Raw genomic sequence first — 24,280 nt, forward strand, 5'->3', positions numbered from 1 at the left:
AATACCCCCGATTTATCTTATCTATATTTCATATGTTTAGTTTAGCTAGTTGTTTTCCATTTCATGTAATAAATTTATAGTGTGACATTTCGGCTTTTTCATATACATGCCTACCAGAGCTGAAAAAGTCCAAAATATACTATAGGGGGAGGCATAGTAGTTGAATCCCTGCCCAAGCATTGTTGCACTCTTTTCAAGCAAACCATTTCCCTTGCAACTGACAATCTTCAAAGCATATTGTAACGTCGATTTCAATGTATTTCTTTTTTTTCCATATTTTATAAACAATTTTTTCAAGAACACGAAGGAAGGTTACATCATACGTCAACTTTGTCTGTGACTTTCACATTTTAATCGGCTGACTTGTCCATCGGGTTAGAACAAGTGTCGTACAATCGTATAAAATATGACAAAGTAATTTCACATATATTTGAGTAAAACCAACTGGACAAAGAATAAGCAAATAAATTATATACTCACAATTAATATGTGTCATAAAATAAAATATGACAAAGTAATTTCACATATATAGTGGCCTCTTTTACAAGATACCTAACACAACATTGATGTCCAACCTTTTGGTAGAGACATCAATTGTACTCTCAACGTAGTAATCAAAGTAATGACAGTAAACTTTGTCAAAAAACATTAACCTTTATTTGGACCGACTATTTTTTATATGAGCAATTCTGATAACTGTCACCTACTTATTACCACACGCATACTTATAATTTGGCCAAATAATTATCTTCCTTTGGACCGATAATTATTTGCATAAATCAATGAATATGCACATTCTATATTTTAGAATTAAACTAATCTAGATAACAGAGGCTACTTTGACAACATATTATTTTGACCAATTCAATCTAAAATATAAGACACAACAATAATAATTTTATTATCAGAAAATAATGATGGAGGAAGTGTTGGAATTTTTTGTCCTAAAACTCGTAGTTTGTAATCATATTATGTTCAATAAAGTTGTTGTTGAGAAATTAAATATTATAATCCTAAATCCAATAAATCAAGTTCCAATGCTATTTTTTTTTTAATAAACTTGAACTTTATGTGTAAACATAAAACGTTGATCAAGTTCGAGTATATATAGCCTAAATAGTCTATAGTATATGAATAAAGGTTGGGCGCCTTATTTAGAGAAACTATGGATGCGGCCCACTTTGTAGTACAAACGAGGTGATCCTGAATCGTTCATGTAGAGACATGAAAATGGGGGCATCCTATGTAAAGTGTTTACATAAGATTGAACCATGAATTAGTCTTGTTTTTACGTTATAACACCGTTTACTGTTTAAAACTGACTATCTCGATTATTGATGACCTAGGTAACTCAATTTTAATCCTGAGTTAACTATGAACTCCTGTTCACACGAGATTATCCTCAGATCTGCATAGGTGAGGGCAGCCCATCAGCGTTGGCCCAATAAGCCTCCCATTTCAGGGGTAAGATCGGGTGGATAGCTGGGAACATAGGGTACAAGATGGAATTCACTCCTACCCGCTTTAGGGTTAGTAGATAGGTTGTTCTCTTAAGCACTGAATCCAAGTCTTGAACAAGGGGCCCCACTCTCTCATTGGCCCGAGAGGGATTAAGTTTATAGGTTGAACCTTAAACCAATTGTTCATTAGTGGAGTAGTGGGACTTAAGGAGCAAGATGTAATCTTGGGGGTAAAACGGTATTTTGACCCAGCCAAGGTTACGAGCAACCTGTGAAGGATTAATTTACTGATTATGGCTTTATCAAATGGACACAAATATATCTATAGTGAGGGGAGTGCAACTACGAGACTTTAGTGGAATGACCCGTCAGTTAACGAATGTTGATTAACTCGGTCTAAAAGAGTTTAGCTAGTTAATCTTGAATCGTTGGAGCCCATGATCTATAGGTCCATTAGGTTCCCCTACTAGCTCATATGGATTAAACTTATAATAGTGTGATGAAATAAGTCGAATTGTTTGAATTGGGAGAAGAAAGAGAAATAGACAAATATAGTGATATAGTCGTCGGTCTTCTAATTAGAAATAGAGCTTTATGTTTTACATACTATAAGTATGAATGCAGCTTCTTGAAATTGGTCAAAAATAGTAAAAAGTGAAAATGTTGACTTTTGACTTTGAAAAGTCAAACTTTGACCGACCTTATATTCAAATGTGATTTAAATTTTGGAAAAATGAATGCAGATTCATGTTCGGGAGGTTGGAATTAGTCAAGACGGACAAAATGGTAAAAAGTCAAAATATTGACTTTTGATTAAAAAAGTCAAAGTTTGACTTTTGACTTAAAATATCTAATGACCATTTTACCCTTGGACTAAGTTAGTGGGAAAATCCAACATTTTGTTGAATAATCCCACTAACTCTTAGTGGGATATGTGGCTATATGAGATGTAGACACCTAGCCCACTAAGTTCCACTAATTGTTAGTGGAACATTAGGTGTTGAGATTTGGCAAATTAATTACATGCAAAAATGCATGTAATTAGGATATAAATAGGGGAGTTTTCAAATGGTTGAAAATTTTTGCCTTTTTTAATATACTCCAATATCTCAACCCAAAAAAAAAACTTCTACCTTCCAATTTCCTTTTATCTCCATTACTTTCTACATCAAATTGGATCTCACAACCCGGTTCTTTGTCCAGAGGATAGTAGTTGAGCACTAGTGGTGGTCTCGGTTTGAATTGCTAAGGAGGTATCAAAGTTTTTTGAAATCTTCAAAGGTAATATTTCCTAAAACCCTAATTTGATTAGTTTAGAGTTACTTGTTAATTGTGGCAATTATGGTAGAAATTCGATTCTTTTTTCGCTGTGCATGTCTTAGTTCTATTAGGAAGAACACCAAATAATCTCTATCAAAGTTCACGAAATAATTGACTACATTAAAATACAATTAATGCAACATAAACATGTGAATATCCCCAAAAGAAAATTATCATTCAAGTTTCATCCACAATCTATTAATCTTGAATGATCTATTAATCTCGATCAAATTAAACTTGAATTCACAACATGATTAATCAAATCTTGAATCAAGAACAATTAAACTTAAAATTGCGATATGATTAATCAATCTTTAATCTACAACATGATCAACTGAACTTGCATTCACAACTTGATTAATCAAATCTTGAATCTAGATCAATTAAACTTAAAACTTAAATATGATTAATCAAATCTTGAATCTAAATCAATTAAACTTCAAACCATAATATGATTAATCAAATCTTGAATCTAGAACAATTAAACTTTAAAACCACAATATATGATTAATCAAATCTTCAATCAAGAACCAATAAAATACAAACATATTCCAATAATTCAACATGAATTTCATGCTCTAATACCACTTGTTAAGATAAATACTTTAAATCTATATAATAGATTAATCCAAAATCATTTATGCCAAATTGTCAAGAATATGTTACATATCGAATTCCATCTCCAAGTAATTGATGATGGCTATAAAATTACTATTATCTTATGGCTATAAAATGACTATTGTCTTTCTCAACCAAAACCGTTGATACCTTTATTATGATTTTTCTCTTGATGGGATATAAGAAAAACCGAGTGCTTATTGTTTTGGTATATTGGGGACCATAGCCCTAATTCTCTCTTTATATACTAGTTCAATTAGGATCCCCATTAAATCCTAATCAATTTAGAAAGAGATAACCATGAAAATGGTAAAATATTAAATAACAAATTGAAAAATAGCAAATCTCCAAAATATTAAGATTTATAGCAAAGTCGTCAGGTAGAGACATTTTTTTTTACTTTTTATACCCGATTATACCCCTTTATATAGGACAATTTATTTATTAAAGATACACTGTATTTGTATAGTTAAAAGAATGAGACATAATATCACATGTTCACGGATACGGTCTATTTGTAAACAACATTCAGTTTGGAAAATCTTAACTAAATATGATATTTTCGGATTGGATAAGATTGCACAACATGCCTAAATATATGGCGTTAATTTATACCAGATTTTTGGATTATTAGGATTTAAATCAATTAATTAAAAATCTATTTATTAATTCATAATATATATGTTTAATAATAATTTGAATTCCAATTTTAGATAATAACCTTAAAATAATAGCAAAAATAAATTCAATAGGTTTGGATTCTTTATACTTTATACTATTTATCAAAATTTTGAATTCCAATTTTAGATAATAACCCTAAAATAATAGCAAAAATAAATTCAATAGGTTTGGATTCTTTATATTTTATACTATTTATCAAAAAATTTATTAAATACTATGTAATAAATAATTTTAATAATAAGTTGAATTTAGATTTTATATCATCTCGTCAACTTGAATTCAAATCTTACATAATATCCCTAAAATAATGACAAAGATGAATTTTTAATAACAATTTGAATTTAAAATTTAAAATTTAACAACTTATATTCCAAAATGTTTATAAAAAATTTGTCTATAATGCATATTTTTAATAACAATTTGAATTTTAATTTTTTTCATCCCCTGAAATCGTGCTAATTACGATTATCCACTTATTTTGGTTGATTTTTGTTTTAAAAAATTGTTTTTTACTTTTTTACCAATTGTATAGAATAATTATATTGAGACGTTAATATTCACGTTTGTTTTCATTAGACGTTTTCTTTTTTGTGTTACAATTTTTGTCGAAGGCTTAGTTTTCGACAAATCCTTTAGCATTATTTGTGATGGATTTACAACAAGTAAAGACTGTGTGGGATGGTAGATGGATTGAATTTTTCCGATATATTGATTATCGTGTCATTAATGTATATGTTCAGTTTGTCAATATCATAATTGAAATTCACAACAACAGGTTTAGTTTGTCAAATACATTATAATTTACATACACATTACTTATCTCATCAATAAAGTACTCAACCCATAGATTATATAGAATTCAAATACACAGTTACGTTATTATAAAGTACTAGTCACTAATGCTAATAAACAGATTCAATGTTTAAACAACAAAAATATATACATATCATTGATGATAACAAAATCTATTCCACGCAGTCAGATTTACAAATACCCCGTAATTGTAATCCTCAATTCTTAAAATCTAATATAGTCATTCATTATAACAAATATATTCAATAAAGTATTATATCATTTTCATCCGATCTTCTTCTTTTTTCTTCGTTTCATCATATATAACTTTTTCATTGATTGATCTTATCAACCTGTTTATTTCATCCTCGGTGTCCTTTGTGTCCTGTTACAATTATGTACACATGTTAATTCTCAAGATGTATTCTAAACATTTTGAACAAGTTGTAATCGATTTTTTTCTTTTACCTTGTACGGTGAGCGATCTCCATCTTGTCCTTGTACATACTATTTCTCAAGGATTAGTTACTAGTATTATAAGAACATTTGTTGATATTCACATCGTTATAAGAAATGGGTAGTCAAACTTCAAGTCCAACAAGCAAAATTATTCAATATCATAATGGAAATTCACATCAGTAGGTTCAGTACGTCATACAGTATAATTTACGTATGCATTACTTATCTCATTAAGAAAGTACTTAAACCATAAATTCTTTAGAATTCAAATACACGGTTCTTAGAAGTTTCGAGTCATTGATGATAATAAACAAATCCAATTTGTTCATAACAAAAATATATACGTCTCATTAATGACAACAAACCTGTTTCACATCGTTAGAGTTACAAATACCCTCTAATTGAAGGAATATTTAATTAATTATTACCTATTGCATGCTGTGTATGAATACAAATATACCATATTCATAAACAACATTAAACTTGGGTAAATCTTAACTAAATATGATATTTTTTATTGCTAGAGAAGATTGGACTGCACCCTAAAATATGGTTGTAATTTCTACCTGATTTTTGAATTTTTAGTATTTAAATCAATTAATTAATAATGTTCTATAATTCATAATAGATATGTTTAATAACGATTTAAATTCAAATTTTAGATAATAATCCTAAATAATAGCAAAGATAAATTCAATAGTTTTAGATTCTTTATATTTCATACTATTTATCAAAACTTTATTGAATAATACATAATACATATTTTTAATAACAACTTAAATTTAGATTTTATATCATCTCTAATATCGTCAATTTGAATTTAAATCTTACATAATGTCCGTGGAGTGAAAAGATAAATTCTTAATACCAACTTGAATTTAAAATTTAAAATTTAAATCTTTATAATTTAAAATTTAACTGCTTATATTCCAAAATATCTATAAGATATTTATTAAATAATACATGATATACCTATCTTGTAACATGTCATAATTTTTTAAAATAACAAAAGTAAATTTAAATATTTTATTTTATTTTTTTAATGTATAATTTTATTTGGAATCAAATATTTATTAGAAAAACAGTACCAAAAACGAATCTGTTTTTGACAAAAACTGAAAATTTGAAGGGAGATGGTTAAAACAACTTCAAATGTTGAGGAAAATTTAATAACAAAACGAAGGCACAATAATACATATATATTTAGTATTTCATCATGCTAAGCTTATTTTATTTCAATAATTACATGTTTAAACAAATTTTTAGAACACATGCTAGATAAATATTTAAGTCATTTATTATGTTGATTGTAAAATTGTAATTATGGTTCGATAGCGTTTTTGCAATTATTTGAATCTTCTTCTTTGAGGTATTATTTGAGAAAAGAAAAGAAGGAGATTGAGAGAGGAGGAGCAGCTGACGCAAGAAACAAACAAAGTGAGAGAGAGTTTTTCTTGCAAAAAGAGAGGAGAAAAGTGTGGTCGGTGAAGAGGAAAACGTTGGAGTTTCGACGTCGGCAGTGACAAACTTTTTCGAGCAGCATTTGACGGCGTCTGACATTGGTCGTGGGTTTGCAGTGAGTTCTAACATTCCAACGTTTTTGGAGTCGGGTTTAGTTGCGGACAGTAGGATAGAAGGGTCTAGTGGTGTTTTCGACGAGTTTAATATTGGTAAGTTTTTGTCGTGAGTGTTTTATTGTTCAGTCATAGTTCTTCTTGTAGTTTTCAGTGGGTTGTTCGACACATGAGTCTCCGGTCAGAGGAGCCGACAAGAAGAAAATCCAAGTATGAGGATTTTGAAGGGTTTGAAGGGGACAAAGCTAAAAGCTCCCATCGTTTCTGCAATTGATGGAAGAATTTGGTGTTAATTTTTGGATTTTGGGAGAAATTAGGATTTTGATAGGTGTTACTTGTGTGTTGGGAGTTGCAATTTTAATTATAGGGTCTTGTGGTTTATTGAATAATTGTATTTAGGATTCAATTTTTTCAGTTAAGTAGGGGCATTTAAGACATTGTTACCGTAATTATTTTTTCATATTTTTTATTTTGTTATTTTATCAATTTAAATAAAAATGTGTGGAAAATAAACATTTTATTTTGCTATTCTTCTTGTTTGCTCAATCTAGAAATAGACTTCTACCCATTTGATTCATATTCAATTAAAAATCTTGAACCTTAATTAAATAAATCACATAATAGACCTAATTTAAATTAGAATAACATAAGATGATAAATTATTAATTCACATACATAAATCATAGTTTAATTATACGTATTTTTAAATACGGCTAATGACTATTTCTTACCATAAGCTTCTAGCTAAAAGTTTATAAATACGGTTTGAGATTTGTAAATGATATTTTTTTGACTTATTTAATAAACGAATTGTCTCCACATTCACATTTAGGCCTTTTTATTTTTGGTATTGTTTTTTAACTTGCAATTATATCACAGCACCCAAACTTCAAATACATAATATTAAATCAATTTTATACTTTTCTAAAAGTACTTTAAGTTGGTTTTCGGCTTACAACTTCTAAATTTCAAATGTGTAATCTTAAATTAATTATAAACTTCTTTTAGGTAATTTAAGGTGATTTTGTCCAAGTTTGTACTTAAATTTTTTTGGTACGTTCTCTCGTTTTGTTGACATCTCGCAACGGTTTTGTAACTTTCATACATGAATGGTCTAATCTTAAAACAATTTCATAACTTGCTTGTAATTTCAAAACTTGAAACTTAACTTTAAATCTATTATCGACTTGTTTTAGGTGATTTATGATGATTTTAGGCATGTTATGAGATATTTCAAATTTGGACATTAAAAAATAGCTTTAGAAACTTTAAAAAAATGTTAAATCAATCTAAATGCGAGTTGTTTGGGTGAGATTAAAAAAAATAGCTAAATAAACTCCATCAAACATGTTAAATCACCAAAAACAAGCATATAATCAATTAATTTGGAGTTATGTATTTAAAATTTGAACATTGCTAGATGTTTGCAGGATTAAAATATCATTTTGATTTTGGTTTTTCTGTTATTAATTTTCCAATTTAGTGTTGTCCTTTTCATAAAGCTTGAAAGCAGTCCCTGTAATTAAATTAAAATTATTGTTTAAAGTAAAATTTGTTGACAAAGAAAATTAATAAAGAAATGCCAAGCAGGATGAAAATTGAAAAGTGAAAAGATTAGGTTAAAAAACCAATGGAATTCTTGGAAAATGAGATTGGATATAACTACCAAAAGTTATTCTAAGTTAAAGATCCGTTTCATCCGTTTTGATTGAATTAAGAACAAAATGTTTTACAATAATACATTTTCTTTTAAACACCTTTTTTTTTTTTAAATGTGTTTAAATTTAAATACTTAGGTGTGGGTGTTTGGGGAAGGGAAAAAATTATAGGGAAAAGGGTTATATAACTCTTTCCTTGTTTGGGGAAGGGTTATCAATCCCTTAAACCCTACTTCAATCCTTCATCCACATAAATATTATCATAATATTATCTATTATATTCATTTCTCCAAGCACATACTATCATAACACTATCATTCATAATTTTTCCTTCAAACACATATTATCATAATACTACCAATAATAAACCTTTCCCCAAACACATATTATCATAACATAGGATTATTATACACTACAACAAAATCTGTCTACTATGACAGTTGTGTATCTCACAAAATGAGAGGGAGAAGAAAAAACGGCCACAAATTGGAAAATTTCACGTTTTTGGCGGGAAAAGATAAAATTTTTCTGATAACACTTCCTACGACAGTTATTTGATGTCATAGAATGTTACCATTAAATAATTTATTATTTTATATTAAAAAAACAATAAATTAAAATTACAACTTTAAATTAAAAAATTGTAATGCCCCAAGAAGAGAGGAAGAAAAAGAGGAAAAGAAGGAAAGGTATATATATTATTTTTATTAATTTAAAAAATAAAAAATAATAATAATAATAATAATGAAATTTTTATTATTATTTTTTTCCTTTTTTCTTTATCTTTATCTTTTTCTTTTCTCTTCTCTTCTCCTCCCGTGCGCCCTTCCCCTTCTCCCGTTCGCAGCGCAGCAACCGCCATCCATTCCTCTTCTTCCGTTCGCAGCAGCCGTCGGCCGCCGCGTCTCCCCTACTGAAGCTGAGCGCCGCGACCTCCATTCCGTTCTTCATCTCCGTTCGCGAAGCAGTCTTGCAGCAGTCGCCGCGTAACCGTTCTTCATCTCCGTTCGCGAAGCAGCCGCCGCGTAACTGTCCGGTCCAGATCTGCGGCGCCGTTGCTCTTCCGCCGCTGCCCAGCCGTCTCAGCCGGTTCTGTCTCAGTCGAAGCCACGGTTCTGCAACCGTCTCCGCCGTTCTGTCTTCGTGAAGCCCTGCCGCGCAACCTCTGTTTCGAGCCGCCGCCCATTCCGTTCTCCTCTTGTTTTCTGCACTGCCGCGCGACTCTCCGACCGCGTCAGATCGTTGATCGATTTTGAGGCAGCCGCCACGTCTCCTTTGGCCGACAGCTGACCGACCCACACTTAGGATTTTTGCTGCGAGTCCGACAGTCGTGCGTTGAGGTGTGCTGCTGTCTCTGTTTTACAATTTTATCGAGGTTGCTTTGTTGGTAACAACTTAAGTATGAATGGTAATTGGTTTCAAAGTGGTTCAAGTGTTATGGTTGGAATGTTTAGCTAATTTGTTAATTGGTTCTTGAAGGTGTTGGGAGTAACGTTGGGCTCCCTTAAATTCACAACCAATTTGTGAATTGTTGAGGATTCAGTTCGCCAATATATCGGATTGTTTCGAGGACGTTAGTTGATTAAGGAGCTTCCCTAACTTTGAGGTAAGGGATTTTCTACTGGACTCACCTAAAGTTTTTGAGTTGTGTTGGACTGTATGGATGATGATTAAGATGTGCAATCAAATTGCAGACTAAATGTTTAGTGTATGTTGTGTTTGACTGGGAACATATATATATAAATTGATGTGTGAATTGATGTGGATTGTCGAAAGTAATCATGTGAATGACTGAAACTATGCCTATGTGTACATGATGATATTATTAGATTGTGCTGTATAAAGATTGGATGTGAACTAGTGAATTTGTTTCGGTTGGATGTGGATTATACTGAACTGTGGTTTGTGCTGGTAAACTGAGGGGTGTATTGACTTGACTATATAGTGGATTGACTGATGTATTAGCATTTTATTGACAGACATATGATTGTAGTAAAATAAGTTGACTGTTAGGATGTTGAAAGAAAGGACTTTGTGATTTGAAGTAACTGAAAGATGGGTTGAATGGAATGAGGGGATAAATTGTTAGGTTGTATTGGGATGTTTACCTTGTAGGTGTCCCACGGGATCACCAATTTATTTTGCACCTTCGGGAGCATTTGACTGATATGTGTTTCTGCAGAACACTTGACTGATATGTACGTCCCTCGGGGCGTCAGACTGATATGTACGTCCCTCGGGCGTTAGACTGAAATGTGTATCCTACGGGATCACAAGACTGCGACTGTACAGGGTGTCCCAATAGAACTTTAACAATTTATTTTCCCCTGACGAGACCAGTAGAGGGTCTCTTACTGAGTATTGTTATACTCACCTTTCTTATGTTTAATTTTCAGGCAAAGGAAATAAAGGTGGCAAACCGGCGAGGGGCAGGAAGGAAGCGTGATTGCCATAGGAAATGTGTTATTTTGCTTCCGCTTATGATTTCTTTTAAGGTTTAAGATGTACTAAAACTTAGTTTACAAACTTTTATTTGTAAATAGTGTTATTGTTAAGTTTTCTTGAATATTTGAAAATCAGGTCTGACATGTTTTGTTTTTAAATTGACTTATGTTTCAATTTGTATCAACCAAAGTCGTTACAAAAATACAATTTCCCCAAATTTAAACCCTTAATTTTCCCAATTCCTCATGTGCGCGTCTTCTCCCCAATCCGGCCATCTTCTGCCCCGTCACCACAACCTCCTCAGCCTTTTCAATTCGGGCTCTTCTCCAACCTTCCACAATCACTTCAAACTTCAAACTGTGGTTATCACCCCTTCGCCGGTAAGCTTCTCTTCCTTATCTCTTTTCCTCTCTCTATGAAGTTCTTCTCTCTAATTCGTTGAGCAACTCCATGGGATTGTTTTGTGAATTTGAGTTCTTCCCAATTTCTCTTTTCTAATTGTTGATTTTCTATTATATGGTCTCTAATTCGTTCCTGCGACTCCATGGAATTGTTTTGTGAGTTTGAATTCTTCCCATTTTCTCTTTTCTAATTGTTGATTTTCTATTATATGGGTAAATAAAATCCCTAAAGGAAACGGTGGATTTCTCTTGAAATTTAATTTATGGCAGTGTTGAGGAGCTTTAGATAGTATACATTGGATCATTAACTTAATTGTGTTTTGTCAAATGAAGGATAAAAGGTTCTTCCATACTCACTTCAAGGTGGGTCGTGATCTTCAATCTTCGGTGGTTTTATATGTTTTAACTGTTTAATCTCAATAACTTGTCATTTCTTTTCTCAATGAAGATTAGTTTTCAATAGATGATTTTTCTTTTTCTATCGACAAAATCTATGAGAATATTTAGTGGTTCCGAGTTGCACATTCCCATGCTACATAATAATATTTTTTATACAAATTAATTAATGTACTTTTAACCTTTTATAAGTCCCAAATGTTTCAAAACTATTCTGAATGTTTTGAAGAAAATCAAGAAGTGAAACGTGTCGCTGACTCGAAACAAATGTTGGAATTTGAACACTATAATGCTTCTCTAGGTTATTGCTATAATCATTTTATGTTGCAATTTTCATTTAAAGTTTAAAAAGGCTTCTACTGGGGTACTTTTAAGACTTCTATAGGTACTTATTAGACTCATCCTAGATGAGATGAGTCTTGTGATGCTTTTCAAAATGAAGCCTTAAAAGTATTTTGTAAAACATCAAAGTTCATGGTGTAATATGACTGACCATCATATTCCAAGAATTTCCATAATAATTCACAGTTTAAAAAAGTAATACTAATAGTTTGGTTTATACTAAGTTTATTAGTGTTTTACAAGTTGGATTCTCCATTCTGTTTGGCTTGGGAAAGTTCAAGCTAGGATTGGAGTTGGTTTATACTAGTTTGGATGTGAGTTTGAATCAGCTTACAAAATAGTGTCATGTATTGAGTAGTGCTAGTTAGGCTTAGACAAAAAAATGATGCAACCTAATTATACCAAGTTGATGACTATCGTTAAAAAAAGGGTCTTTAACTCATATAGCCTAAATTGCTATATGATATTACATGAAGGATCCAAATTACTAATAAATTTCACAAAAGTCCTAAGTGGGTTAGTATATTACATAAATGTAAGGCTCAAATTACTTTAATACTTATTTCTATTATTTAATTGATTTATAACAAATATATAAATGGAAAAAATCATGGGATATAGTTTTAAGAAGTGGACCCAAATTAATTTAATATCAATTTCTATTATTTAATTGATTTGTAACAAATATTTAATTGAAAAAAATCCTCGGATACGATTTTGGAAAGAAGTGGGCCCAAATTAGTTTAATACCAATTTCTATTATTTAATTGATTTATAACAAATATCTGAATGAAAAAAATCATGGGATATGGTTTTGAAAAGAACTGAAAAACCTTTCATGTTTACTCCTTCTAACGTGGATTACAGTTTTTCCTTCTAACGTGGATTACAGTTTTTACTTCGAAATTTTAGAGAGTTCGAAGGTGAAGAATAAGACATTCGATGGTCGACAAATACAAAACTTCTCGAACATAATCTAGTTAAAATTTCGAGATTAGTATTGTATATATTAACACATAGGAAACATTAGATATATTAGGTATATTTTAGATATTCAATTAAATAGGCAATCAAATGAAAATGTAGTTTTGAATGTGATACATTTTAGGATTTATTAAGATTTCAGCGGTGAAGAATAAAATTTTCGATGACCGACAAATACAAAACTTATCCAACAGAATCTAACTAGAAATTTCGTGCTTAATATTATATATATTCAAAACATATAACAAACGAAAATCTAGTTTTGAATGTGATACATTCTAGAGTTTATTAAGAATTCAACATTGAAGAAGAACAACATTTTGGCCATCCTATCAAAAAATAATAGAACTATATGTCAGTAGATAGTATTGTTGTATATAAAATGGGGTATACATATATTAAAACATAGAACATAACTATTATAGATTGCAGATATATTAAAGTATAATATAATCAAATACATTTATAAAGAAAAAATATGTATGTATGATCATGTCACTTACTACTGTTTTAGTAATATTTACTATATAAACAAAAAATTTAAACACAAATTCTATAGGAATTATGTATAAGATATTATTGTATATAATATGAGGTATATATACTAAATAATATATATAAATTCGATGTATATTGTATTAGTGAAAAGTTTTTATATCAATTTCTTTATGTATTTATATTCATATCTTACGTAGTAAACAATACGTTATGTTTGAAATTATATTGATTATGTATTAAAGTTGTTTATGTTTACAAGAACATGAATGAGAAATAATTATGATGATTATATGTAATATATGTAATTAAAACATTAGTTGTTTTCTAGTATATGTGTAACGACCAAACTCGTTAATTTTTTACAAAAGACCTTGATTGATACAAAATGAAATATAGAACATTTGCAAGCTCAATTCCATCACAATGTTTTAAACATAAAAAACATAAAGCGGAATAAAAAATAACATACTCCCTATGGCAATCACACTTCCTTCCTGCCCTCGTCGGTTTGCCATCCTTGTTACCTTTGCCTGAAAAAGTTAAACATAAAAGGGTGAGTATAAATATACTCAGTAAGAGACCTACTACTCGTTATGAGAAAAATGGAGTTACTTCTTATTGAGTATACCCGGATACACATAATCAGTCTAACACCCCGAGGGACGTACATATCAGTCTAGTATTCTGCAGAAACACATATCAGTCTAGTGCTCCCGAAGGATGCACAAATCAGTCGAGTGCTCCCGAAGGATGCACAAAAGGGTGGTGATCTCATAGGACACCGACAAGGTAACTACCCAATAGGAAAACTAATAATTTTCCCCTCATTCCATTCTAAACATCTTAACAGTCGTTCACAGTTCAGTTAAACATTCTCATCACATAAACTCCTCATTTAACCCCAAACAGTCTGTCTTACTCTAATTTAGCCCAAGGTCAGTCAAAAACATATCAGTACATCAGTTAACAAACTAAATAATCATAACCTCCTCCTCAGTCTACAAGGGCATAACCATGACGTCTCCTCCGTTCACAAGCACACAACCATAACAGTAGATCATACATTCAGTCTAAACAACAATCAACCTACTAGTTAAAATCCACACTTTATATAAGCAACATCTACGAGATTCAGTCGTTTCCATATCCTTATGTTTGTACATATACATAACCAGACAGTCACAACATACACTCAACCACAAGTCCACATCAATCCATGCACATATATATAAATTTCTCCCAGTCAAACACAATAAACATTAAACATTAAGTCCACATCCAAACCAACATCATAACCATCATCCCTACTCAGTTCAGATATAACATCCAAACCAACATCATAACCATCATCCCTACTCAGTTAAGATATAATATTATATGTCCATACAGTAATACATCTTAATTTTGTTTTGTTATTGACTCCAATAGAAAGTCTCTTACCTTAAGATTTTCTAAGTTTCTTGATCAACAAAATCCAACGCACCAATCCTAATTTAAATAGAGAATTTAACTCCAAACAAACTTGGGGAATTGACAAAAATAGGCTAAAAATGGAGTAGATAAAGACTTTTAGGATTGATTGTAAAAAAGTTGACATTTAGGACAAATTGAAGGTGAAATGACGAAAATACCCTTATTTCAGATTAAACATTTCAATTTAAGAACATGCGAGATGTCTGCGAGATGTTTGCAAGATGTCTACGAGATGTCTACCAGATGTTTGCGAGATAAAATAATAATAATAATAAATTGCTAACATCCTTTGAAACATCTCTAAAATAACCTTAAATCAACCATAAATCAACTTGATACATTTAAGATGCAAATATATATACATATAACACAATTCATATTAGGATTTTTTAAAAAAATAAAACAATTAAAACAATTTATTATTTTTATTATTTTATCTCGCAAACATCTGGTAGACATCTCGCAGGTTCTTAAATAGAAATGTTGAACATGAAATGAGGGTATTTTCGTCATTTTACCTCCAATTTGTCCTAAATGTCAACTTTTTTACAAATCAATCCTAAAATTCTTTATCTACCCCATTTTTGGCCTATTTTTGTCAATTACCCAACAAACTTGTAGCGATTTCATGAGGTCTAACTCCGCCTCAATTAACACCTTCAAAGAACAATATTAACCAAACGTTTAAATTTAACATTTCATCTCAACGAATCAATCATGCGGAATACATCAAATCCACAATTACGAACTTACACTAAAACCCAATAGTTCTTGTGGTCTGGCAGAAATTGCAACTTAGCACAGGTGAAATCGACCCACGCTAGAGAAAGATTTGGATGTGACCCATCCCGGTTGGAGAAGTGAAGCTGCGTTACACGAGCGATTTGGAAGACACGAACGCGCGCGACTTCAGATTTGCGAACGGAGGCAGACACAGCTTCACGACGCACCACTTCGCGAACGACTGACAACTTCACGAACAAAGTGGTTCGCGACGGTGAGATAGCGTGAACGGTCGGCGGCCTTGCGAATGGTGGATGATGTGGCTCGGTCAGTTTCAGCTTCAATGGAGATAGAGACAAAACGCTTGCGACGGAGAGACGGACTCTACAGATGGGGGCAAGCGAGATCGAACGGAGAGTCGCGTGACCGATGATTTCGCGGCCACTGCTTCGCAAACGACTGGCGATGGCGGCTACAACGGAGCTTCACAAATGGACACAGGCACGGATGGACGACACTCCGGCTTCAGCTCCGACGGAACGACGACGGCTCGGGACGAGTTTTGTTTGAGTAGTCGTTGGATGTAGAAAGACGTGCACGATGATGGCTTCACAAATGGTTAAACGACGCAGACCCACGGTGAACACCTCGGCTTGATTAATGGGCAACGACAACAAGTGGCGCACGAACTCGAACGACATCGATGAGGAGACGGTGGGCGGCGACTAGGGCACGTAGAGAAGAAGAGAAGAAGAAGAGTTGAGGAGGGGGAAACGCACGCGATTTCACTTTCTTTCCCTTTTTTTTTTTTTTTTTAAATAATACTAATACTAATAATACTAATAATATATTATTATACTTTTCCATTTCTTTTTTTTTTTTCCTCCTTCAATTCTTTTCTTTTTCATTAATTAAATCTTTTTCTTACCAATCTTAAATAAAAATAACACCAATTTTTTTTAAAAAAAAACTTAATAAAATTTGAAAATTTAAGTTAAGAGAAATGTCTAAGAGTTTGGGGTGTTACAATATGTAATGTTGAGGAAAGTTGAATATGATTGTAATGTAAGGACTTTGATGAAAAAATTGAAGATCTAGAAAAATTGTATGAAGAAAAAAAATGAATTATTCAGTAACATATATGTAAGAAATATAATTCATGTTAAATATAGTAAGAAAAAAAACACACAACTTAAAAAAATGTGTATGTATTATTGAATATATGCCGTGGTATATATATAAAAAATCACAAAACATAAATGAATTATTATGTAAGAAATATAAAAAATATAAGAAATGAATACATAATCTACGTATATATTGCAATATATACGCATTAAGAAAAATTACAGAATATGCAAATAATATAACAAATATAAGTTATTAAATAATATAATTGTGAATAAGATGTAGTGTATATATAATATAATAAGATGTAGTGTATATATAATATAACATCATATTGGAAAATTAAGCAACAATTATAATAGAAAGTTAGATGTGGTATATATGTAATAAATGAAATATATAACCTATTTCTATTTTGCAAGAATATTAAAAACTTAGTATAATTATAAATAAATATGTGGTATATATTTAATAATTCATGTCAAACAAAACAATGATACCTTACGGGTAAACAATGTTGTATTACAATAATGAAAATTTATAATAGACAAGTGTCAGAAAACATATTGTAATATATGTCTATATATGTGTTTTTGAAATATATGGAATAAAGAATAATGAAAATAATGGAGTTTATTTTTATTTTAAAAGATTTTTTTTATTCACCTTAAGAATATTAAGATATCAAAATTTGATATTTTAATCTCTATCATAGGTGTTTAATGAGAAATTTCATGTATCTAAGAATTAATAAATTCATGAAAAACACTACTCAGTCTCATTTAAAATATGAAATGTGTTTATTTAAAAACAATCTATTAATTAAATTTCAAACGGAAAAATTTTATGTATTCATGGAATTTAAATTATAAAATCCATAAAAAACAATATTTTTTCTCCCGATTAACATTTTTATATTTAAATTGAAAAATGAATAATAACAATGATAAATCATTATGAAATTTGAAAAATACTTGAAGGATAATATGGTGAGATAAAATAAATACATGGATAATATAAACAATATGCAAAATGGATGCAATATAATTAATTAATTTAAAATGATACAAAATAATTAATTAATGCAAAATGCGAAATAATTAATTAATGCAAAATGCGAAAATAATTAATTAATGCAGAATGCGAAATAATTAATTAATGCAGAATATGGAATAATTGACTAATGCATAAATATGCAAAATAATTAATTAATGCAGAAAGATGCAAAATAATTAATCAGACCAAGCCATGGATACAAGCAATTAACACATAATGTAAAATGAGTGCTTAAATAATTAAAAAGATAAATAATTAAATCAGCATGTCGATGTCAAATGAAGGTATTTTAACTTCTAAAGGTAGGACAGATTCCATACCATAAACCAAAGAAAATGGTGTTGCCCCTGTTGAAGTACGAACTGATGTGCGATATCCATGCAGTGCAAACGGTAAAATTTTATGCCAATCTTTGTATATTGTTGTCATCTTCTCAATGATTCTTTTGATATTTTTGTTGGCTGTCTCAACTGCCACATTCATCTTGGGTGATATGGAGTCAAATTTTTATGATTGATCTTGAATTTCTCACAAAGTTCGTCCATCATTTTGTTATTAAGGTTCTTGGTATTATCTGTAATAATAACCTCTGGGAGATCATAACGACATATCAATTATTTCTTGATAAACTTGAGCACCACCTCCTCTTGTAACATTGTAGTACGATGCTGCCTCTAATCATTTAGTGAAGTAATCAATAGCCATAAGAATAAAATGGTGATCATTTGAGGCTTTAGGATCAATGGGTCCAATAACATCCATTCCCCACAAAGAAAACGGCCAGGGTGCTGACAAGACATACAATGAAGATGCTGTTGCATAGATCTTATCCATATAAAATTGATATTTTTTACATTTATTTGCATATTTTATGCAATTTGATTTCATCGTTGTCCAATAATAACCAGATCTAAATATTTGTCTAGTCATCATATGTTCATTAGCATGTGTTCCACATATTCCTTCATGAATTTCTGTCATAATTTGTTTTGCTTCTTCCATATCAATACATCGAGGGAGCACCATAGCACGGTTTCTTTTATAAAGAACTTTACCACTTAAGAAAAAGTTCATGACCAACCTTCTTATTGTGTGCTTGTCATTCTCTAAAGCTCCATTTGGATATTCTCTACATTTTATGTATTGCTTGATGTCAAAATACCATGACTTATTATCAATACATGGTGGGCTCTGCAAATACTACTTAATTTTGTTGGCTTTTTGGCCCTTAATCTCAAATTAATTTATTTTAATTATTCAATTAATTTATGTTTTGATGATAACAAATTTGATTTTTTTATTGACAATTTTATTAATTTGAATAGACCATACCGTAGAGCTTGGAAAAATGATTCTAACGCCTCTTGAATCACCCAAATCGAAGTTCAAATGAAGAAAATATATGCTAAAAGAAGCTTAACGAAAAAATACCCGAGATGGTGACGTGGCGACCAAGCATTCAATTTGAACCAATTAGAGAAAGCCACTTGGAGCAATGAAGAAGTAACAAGTGTGGCTTTTTGTTATGTTTTATTGGCTTTTATAAAGAAAATGAATTTAAAAGGAAAATGATTTTAATATTATTATTTTTTCTTGTGGCTAACGACTAGTTTTTTTAAAAGATGGTGAAGTTGCTTTATTGATTTCTTTTTAAACAAAGTATTTTGAAAAGACATATTATTATATTATTATTTGTATTGTGTCTAACGGCTAATTAAGTTTAAATCTCAACCATTCATTTTTCTTTTACTTATATCTAATGACCCAAATGATTTTGAATTTATCTTTCCTCTCTTTTTAAATACTTCACATTTACACAAAATGACAACATCTTTACAATAATCCTCAAGCAAAAAGCCAACATTGTTATTCTCTCTAAAGCTTCCAATTTTTATTCTTTTCATCTTATTCTTGAGAGCTTCTTATTGTATTGTGAGGATTAAATTTGTGAGCTTCAAATTGTATACTCACTCTTTTAGAGAGTTTTCTTTTGTGTGATTTAAAAATTTCAACATATTGTAACGGTTGGATCCTAACCCGTGGAAAGGATCGGGTTTGCTCTTGAACCCGAAAAAGGAGCAAGAATCGGTTCGGCTCAAATCCGTGGAAAGAGTCCAAAGAAGATTTTCAATCAAAATCCCAAGGGGTGCTTGGGAAAGTGGATGTAGGTTGAGTTTAACCGAACCACTATAAAATTACGGTGTCTTCTTCTCTAACTCTTTTCTAATTATTTTTTAATTTAATTTTAGTTACATATTCTTATTGGTTGAGTTTGATTGCATACTTCCATTCATACATTTTTATCAATCTTGTTATTTAACAAAGTTTACAAAGTTCTTTATTTAAATTTTAGAAAATATCTAATTAGTTGATTTTACTTTTTATTTGTCAAAAAGTTTATTTAAACCCTATTCACCCCCCTCTAGGGTTGCCATACCGATCCAACAATTGGTATCAGAGCGAGGTTGCTCATCTTGAAATTTTAATTTCTTGATAAACTTTATTGTTAGAGCATTATGGCAAACCTATTGGCAAATGGTATTGTTGAAGGTCAATCTACTTCTAGACCTCCTTATTTTGATGGTTCAAATTATGCATATTGGAAAGCTAGAATGAAAATTTATTTGCAATCTATTGACTATAATTTGTGGTTAATTGTTGCTAAAGGTCCTTATGTACCCATGAAAAATGTTGATAATGTTGATACACCTAAATTAGAAGAAGAGTATGATGAAAATGAAATGAAAAAGTGTTCATTTAATGCTAAGGCTATTAACTGTTTGTATTGTGCCTTGAGTAAAGATGAATTTAATAGAATATCCATGTGTTCTTCCGCTCAAGAAATTTGGAATACTCTTGAAATTACTCATGAAGGAACAAATCAAGTTAAAGAGTCTAAAATTAGCATGTTTGTTCATAATTATGAATTGTTTAAGATGGATGCTAATGAGACTATTACCGATATGTTTACTAGATTTACTAACATCATAAATGCTTTGAAGGGTCTTGGTAAAGTTTATACAACTTCCGAAAATGTTAGAAAAATTCTAAGGTCTTTACCTAAGACTTGGGAAGCTAAGGTAACGGCGATTCAAGAAGCAAAGGATCTCACCAAACTTCCACTAGAGGAGCTTATTGGCTCACTCATGACTCATGAGATCATCATGAAGGAGCACTTGGAGGATGAGTCCAAAAAGAAGAAGAGCATTGCATTAAAGACTATCTCCTTGGAAGTTGATCCCGAAGATGAGGATGGCCTTGATGAAGATGACATTGCTTATTTCTCACGTAAGTACAAAAATTTCATAAAAAGAAAGAAATATTTCAAGAAACACCTATCAACCCAAAAAGAGTCAAAAGGTGAGAAAAGCAAAAAGGATGAGGTGATTTGTTATGAATGCAAAAGATCGGGTCATATAAGAACAGATTGTCCTCTCCTCAAATCATCTAAGAAATCCAAGAAGAAGGCAATGAAGGCTACATTGGATGATAGTAGTGAAAGTGAAAGTGAAGTTGAAGAAATGGCAAATCTTGGTCTCATGGCTCATAGTGACAAAGATGATGAACATGATGATAAGGTTTGTTTGAAAGCCTCCAAGAAAAACAAATGGTACTTGGATAGTGGTTGCTCAAGACACATGACGGGAGACCGATCCAAGCTTATCTCTTTCTCCAAAAAGAATGGAGGCATGGTAACCTTTGGTGACAACAAGAAAGGTAAAATAATTGGTAAGGGTAATATAGGAAATGATTCATCTACTTTGATTGAAAATGTTCATTTGGTTGATGGTTTAAAGCATGATTTGCTTAGTATTAGTCAATTGTGTGATAAAGGATTTAGAGTAATATTTGATAAAAGAAATTGCATAATTGAAAATGTTAGTGATAGAAAAGTTTTGTTTGTTGGAAATAGGGATGAAAATGTGTACACTCTTGATTTGAATGATTATCCTATTATTGATAAATGTCTTTCGGTTTTGCATAATGATTCTTGGTTATGGCATAGAAGACTAGGACATGCTAGCATGCACTTAATTTCAAATATTTCTAAAAATTGTTTGGTTAGAGGTCTTCCTAGTTTTAAATTTGAAAAAGACAAAGTTTGTGATGCTTGTCAAATGGGTAAGCAAACTAAGTCCTCTTTCAAATCTAAAAATGTGATCTCTACTACTAGACCCTTACAACTATTACACATGGACTTATTTGGCCCTTCTAGAATTGCTAGCTATGGAGGAAATTATTATGCTTTTGTGATAGTTGATGACTTTTCTAGATTTACTTGGGTTTTGATGATAAAACATAAGGATGATGCTTTGAAAAGTTTTATTAGTTTTGCAAAAAGAGTACAAAATGAAAAAGGATTTTTTATTTCCAAAATTAGGAGTGATCACGGAGGAGAATTTGATAATGATGCTTTTAAAGCTTTTTGTGAAGAAAATGGTTTTTCCCATAATTTTTCCTCTCCAAGAACTCCTCAACAAAATGGTGTAGTTGAAAGGAAAAATCGTACTTTGCAAGAATTTGCTAGATCAATGTTGAATGAGTATGGTTTACCTAAATATTTTTGGGCGGAATCCGTTAACACCGCTTGCTATGTTTCAAATAGAGTTTTAGTTAGACCATCTTTAGATAAAACTCCTTATGAACTTTGGCATGGAAAAATTCCAAATATTGGGTATTTCAAAGTTTTCGGTTGTAAATGTTTTATTTTGAATAACAAAGAAAAACTTGGAAAATTTGATTCTAAGACGGATGTTGGTATTTTTCTAGGATATTCCTCTACTAGTAAAGCTTATAGAGTTTTCAATAAGAAAACTTTAGTTATTGAGGAATCTATTCATGTTGTATTTGATGAATCTTGGAATAATGTTTCTAATGAGTCTATTTGTAGTGATGATTTAGAAAAAGATTTTGGAGATTTACTTGTTAATGACAAAGGCAAAGAAATTGTTCCAAGTATGCAAGATGTGAACATCATAGAGAAGAAAGAAGAGGGTTCTTCATCCTTGCCTAAAGAGTGGAGATATGCTCTATCCCATCCCAAGGATCTAATTCTTGGCAATCCCGAACAAGGTGTCAAAACTCGTTCTTCTCTTAATTTATTTAGTAATCTTGCTTTTGTGTCTCAAATTGAACCTAGAAGTTTTAAAGATGCCGAATGTGATGAGTTTTGGATTTTAGCTATGCAAGAAGAATTAAATCAATTTGAAAGAAACGAAGTTTGGAAATTAGTCCCTAGGCCTTCTAATGCATCTATAATCGGAACTAAATGGGTTTTTTAGAAATAAGATGGATGAAAATGGAAATATCATTAGAAATAAAGCTAGACTTGTAGCTCAAGGTTATTGTCAAGAAGAAGGTATAGATTATGAAGAAACTTTTGCACCGGTTGCTAGATTAGAAGCTATTAGAATGTTGCTTGCTTTTGCTTCTTATAAAAATTTCATTTTGTATCAAATGGATGTAAAAAGTGCTTTTTTAAACGGTTATATTGTGGAGGAAGTTTACGTAGAACAACCTCCGGGCTTTGAAAGTTTTGATTTACCTAATCATGTTTATAAGTTGAAAAAGGCTCTTTATGGCTTAAAACAAGCTCCAAGAGCTTGGTATGATAGACTTAGCAAGTTTTTACTTGAGAATGACTTTAAGATGGGAAAAATTGATAATACTCTATTTATTAAAGTTAAAAATAATGACATGCTTATAGTACAAATTTATGTGGATGATATTATATTTGGTTCTACTAATTCATCTTTGTGTGAAGAATTTTCCAAGTGTATGCATAATGAGTTTGAGATGAGTATGATGGGAGAACTTAGTTTCTTCCTTGGTCTTCAAATCAAACAACTCAAGGATGACATCTTCATAAGTCAAGAAAAATACACAAGGGATTTGCTCAAGAAATTCAAATTAAATGAAGGTAAAGTTGCAAAAACTCCTATGAGCACTACCACTAAGCTTGACAAAGATGAAAAAGGTAAGTGTGTGGATATAAAGACTTATCGAGGTATGATTGGATCTTTGCTTTATTTGACCGCTAGTAGACCCGATATCATGTTTAGTGTATGTCTTTGTGCTAGATTTCAATCTTGTCCTAAAGAATCACATTTCCATGCTGTTAAAAGGATACTTAAATATTTGCTTGGAACTATTGATGTTGGATTATGGTATCCTAGAAATGTTGAGTTTAATTTGGTAGGATATTCCGATGCGGACTTTGCCAGTAGTTTACTCGACCGTAAAAGTACTAGTGGGACTTGTCAATTTCTTGG

The 24,280-nt window shown here is 31.0% G+C and overlaps 2 long non-coding RNA genes across 2 annotated transcripts; one reads left to right on the forward strand and one right to left on the reverse strand.

The window, feature by feature from the left end:
* Positions 1-9,761: 9,761 nt before the first annotated feature.
* LOC116405932 lies at positions 9,762-11,023 on the forward strand. The gene is made up of 3 exons (XR_004219012.1): positions 9,762-9,902; positions 10,042-10,168; positions 10,959-11,023. It is a non-coding gene; the product is annotated as an uncharacterized LOC116405932 (long non-coding RNA).
* A 2,872-nt stretch (positions 11,024-13,895) lies between these two features.
* Positions 13,896-16,646, reverse strand: LOC116405920. The gene is made up of 2 exons (XR_004219008.1): positions 15,069-16,646; positions 13,896-14,158 (listed from the first exon to the last, which is right to left on the reverse strand). It is a non-coding gene; the product is annotated as an uncharacterized LOC116405920 (long non-coding RNA).
* Positions 16,647-24,280: the final 7,634 nt, after the last annotated feature.

This window comes from Cucumis sativus, unplaced genomic scaffold (assembly GCF_000004075.3).
Source record: "Cucumis sativus cultivar 9930 unplaced genomic scaffold, Cucumber_9930_V3 scaffold46, whole genome shotgun sequence".
Lineage (NCBI taxonomy): Eukaryota > Viridiplantae > Streptophyta > Magnoliopsida > Cucurbitales > Cucurbitaceae > Cucumis > Cucumis sativus.